The 4208-nt window shown below is 39.4% G+C and overlaps 1 protein-coding gene across 5 annotated transcripts in view; it reads left to right on the plus strand.

The window, feature by feature from the left end:
• adamts10 (ADAM metallopeptidase with thrombospondin type 1 motif, 10) overlaps nt 1-4208 on the plus strand; it is a 70385-nt gene that overhangs the window by 5822 nt on the left and 60355 nt on the right. The window lies entirely within an intron of this gene.

A 4208-nucleotide genomic window follows, 5' to 3' on the forward strand; every position in this document is an offset into this window, starting at 1 on the left:
ATATATATATATTGCTTGTAATGGCGGACAAAGCCAGAGAAAGAAGTACAGTTTTAATGAAAATGCTGATAAAGTGAAATAAACATGCACCTACGGTTGGTCCCTTGAATCTTCAAATATTGCCTTTTAAGCTAATTTTGTTGTTTTTTGTAAATTTATTGATATTTTGCTAAATTCAATATATTTTTGCTAGAAGGCTAGACTGTCCAAATTCACAGCTATTATTTTCCAGTCTTCTTGGCTGACCAATGACTCGGCCCACATAGACCGGATAGGCCGGGTCCTTCCCTGAATTTGGACAAAGCTAAAACGTATCTGGGGAAAAAAGTAACAAAATGGAGATTTTGCGCTGCTACATTTGAACCCTGTGCAGCTCCWCCTTGTGGTGTGAGGTTGTCATTTTACAGGTAAAACAATCAACACACAATAAGATGTAGTTTTCGGTCAATTTTGGCTTTAAAGCAGATTATTTTAAGACATTAATACATTTTCTGAAGCTCACGCGGGCCACATAGAATGCTGGAGCGGGCTACATTTTGCCCGCGGGTCTTGAGTTTGACACATACGCCCTAACCTTGACYGATTGTCATAACGTTGCGATGAATACCTTAATTGGTCTCACTGCATTAAACCAATCGATCTCAACCTTGAATTACCAGCTAATTATACAGATCATTTCTTTCTCCTAACAAACCTCTTACATACCCTCTTTTTTTTTTCTATGATAGCGTTGGAAGCTGTGTGGCTTGTCTACAGCTCAGACTACTTTCCCTCTTGGCCACAGCTGCAGCTATTCGCTCCTTTCTTTCTTTTTTTTCTTTCTTTTTTTTCTCTAAGCCCGTCCAAGTAAAACAGAGTCAGTTCTCTTTTGGCCAGCTGACAAACATCCGTTTTTGTTTTACACAAGTGATACAGCCCAGAGGGAAAGCTTTGCACAACAGGCCGCAGGAAGATGTACAATGCCGTCACCTCTGCTAGACAGCCTGCACTTAATAAAGCTGCGTATCTGTGCGGGATATAATGGGGTAATAATTTACAGGGTCGTCTGTGTGAGAAAGCGCACGCATGTTGTTGTTGTCTACACATCTTTCGGCTTAGAAAGCTCCAAAGTGCAACACTAGGGGAGTCTCGTTTCCCCTCGTGTTCTCGAGTTTATATAAACAAAAAAAAAAAAAAAAAAAAAAAAAGAAAAGAGAGTTCGTGGCAATAAAATAGCACTCGATATCAAGCTTGTTTAATAACGCCACAATAAATTGCGAGGAGGGAGAAGTAATGAAAATGGAGGGGGGAGTTTAGCTTGTGCAGGAAATGACTGGGGAAAAAGCCTGAAGGAGGCGGGGGACGAGAGAAAGACTTTTAGTTGTTTCCACACACGAGGGACGCTGCAACAGTACAAAGACCCCTCAGTGCTTTTAAAGTAAACTCTCCYTTTACTGTACCTGCCCTTTGCTCTTGAAATGAAGCGAGCTGCACATTAAGGCTTTTTTTCAGCTCAGTTAAGGGTGTTAACACTCAGAAAAATGGCTCTGCTGGCCGGTTTGAAGAGCTTCCACTCTGCTGCCTCACTATAGGTTTTGCACTTGTCCTTTCCTCTCCCTTCCTTCCTTTACTTGTTCCCTTTGCTCTCGTCACCAAAAGGTTTCCCATCTGCCTCTGATTACCTTTGGCAGCAGTTGGTTCGCTGCCAGCCGTCTGGGCCAGCGTAGGGTCTTCACTCGCGCTCGTCTCCCCCGACGTCTCTGAGGGAGCGAGGGGGAGGGAAGGAAGGTGGGCTGGCACAAGACTCCACTGGGTGGGCAGACTTTACAAGATGATAGCAAAGGTTAGGTTTTAGCTGACAAGACAGTGCCAGAGAAGAACGTGGCGTCTATGAAAGCGAGGTCAGCCTTGGCACCGATCCTGCTTCCTAATGGCCATTGTTGTTCTGAGGAAGTTATCTTAGTTATTGTGAAGTGAATTTTCTCCGTGTCGACCATAAAACTTAACGAGCGAACATCCTAAACGTGGGGAGGAGATTTGAGTAGATTTATAGCAGAAGACAGCCTAATTAGTAGAGTGTGGAAAATGATGAAATTGTCTTAAAATTCACAATCTCTTTTTGGCTGATCCGTTTCCTCCAAATTATTCTCATCTGGAGTTGAACATAAAGTTTTTTGTTTTTGAACTAAGCATTTTGAATGGAAAAAGCAGTGCCAGGATTCACAGATTAAGCAAATAACGTCGTTACAAATGTTTTATTCTTCAAATCTGGTATGCTTGTTTGTCTTTGTGTCTGTGGTGTATAATGTTGTGATTGTGAAGCTGTATTTCTGAGCGTTTTATGTGCTGCAGAACAGGAATCTGCTGTAAAACAGCAATTATGCTGAGTCAGGCTTGATTTTTAGTAATCTTTTCCTGTTAAATCAATAAATCAAATCAAATCAAATCAAATAATGCTGCAGGTAGGCTTTATAAGGGTCAATATATTGTCAGTACATATTTCCATGGATAATGATTGCCTCAAATCTTCACTTCCTGACAACCTCCCACTCTAAGAAATGAAGTGTTGAGGTTAAATGTTAAAGTTATATCAACTGGTTCCACTTAACTGAGTATAAATGTAAAGAGAATTACATATTTATTTTTAACATAACAATTAAGACAAATTGAGTTCACTAAATCCAACATTGCAGACTTAGGTTTGTATAGGTTTGCTGTTMAGTTAATTTTAGAATTTACTTATGTCAGCTCATTCAACATCACTGAGGTGTATTAAGATTATTGGATTTTGTTATTTTGTGTATATACAGTATACAGTGTTGGGCAACTTAAATGATGGAAAGAGCTATAATTTCTGTTGACATCATCAGAGGACCACCTAGTGCTTCACACTTACCAAAATGTAATAAAACTGCCATTTTAAAAATGTTTAATAAATGATARATAATATGTTTAACAAACYRACACAGAGTTCAGGMAATTAACATATTWCATGCTCAAAYGCACGTAYAACAGTTGTCCTCTTGTTTCATAAATATGAATACAAAATGTTTGAAGCAGACAAAAAATAAACACCAGAATAAGACACCTAAGTTCAGACTCCTGTGTGGTTGTAGTTCTGGTAAAAAGTCGCGGTTGTTTTTGTATTTGCGACTTCAATAAACTTCTCATATTTAGCTTTGTGCAACGTGTTGTAGTGCCGACTTATATTAACATCTTTAATGGCTGACAGCATTTGTAAGCAGACTAAACACATCGGTTTGTCTTGAAATTCAGTGAACAGGTTGTCTACCTCCAAAAATTCAGTGTTCCAGTACAGGAAAACAATGTACAGTTGCCACTGGTTATTATTTATATAATGATTGAGAGGTAGAGTTGTTTGGCGTGCAAACACAAAACATGTATGCTTATCAYTTCATTTCATTTCATTAATTTATTTAAAAGGACAATGCACATTAATCAATATTCTGTGAATATAAATGCGCCGGACTTAGCACAACAGCTAAATTTCCTTCGTAGTCAGGATTGTTGGGAGCGGTGATGGTTATAGATTCTAACAGCTGATGGGAGGAATGATCTGCAGTTACATCCTYTTGTGCATTTAGGATGCAGCAGTCTGTCACTGAAAGACAAACAAATTACTAAGCAAGCTCATAGGTGACACTGGAAAGGAAAAACTCACTTTGAACATCAAACCCAGCTCAGGATGAGCAGCCATCTGCCACAACAGAAAAAAAACAAACAAACAGAGACAAACACAAAATGGCCGGTCCAGTTGTAGTTTCTAATGGGGAGAAATTACTTGTTTTCTGTAGATTGTTGCATTCGTTTTTCTCTTTGGTGTAAATAAAAAAAGAAAGAAAGAAAAAAGCTTTGTATACATTTTGCAACATGCAGATCAATTAGCACAGCCGGGCAGGCAGCCAGGAAGTCACTCAGCCGTTCAGCCAAACATCAGAGTCAGTCTGATGGCAACCTGCTGCTTCTCTCAAATTAGCTCATTTTACCCTCAAAGTGTCTCATATGATACCCACTTCAAGGACTGTTTAAAATATTAAGCACACGTTTTTACACAGCTTCTGGGCTCTTTATGGTTTGGTCCTTCAGGTAGAATGAGGAATAAAGTATGTCTTTGTGTTTATTTGGTGAATTTTTCTTAGCTGTAGGGTTGAGTGGCTCACTCAGTGTAAGTTTAGTCTTCAGTGCCATTCACGTTCCCAGACTTCCCC

Source organism: Austrofundulus limnaeus, unplaced genomic scaffold (assembly GCF_001266775.1).
Source record: "Austrofundulus limnaeus strain Quisiro unplaced genomic scaffold, Austrofundulus_limnaeus-1.0 Scaffold41, whole genome shotgun sequence".
NCBI classification, from domain to species: Eukaryota; Metazoa; Chordata; class Actinopteri; order Cyprinodontiformes; family Rivulidae; genus Austrofundulus; species Austrofundulus limnaeus.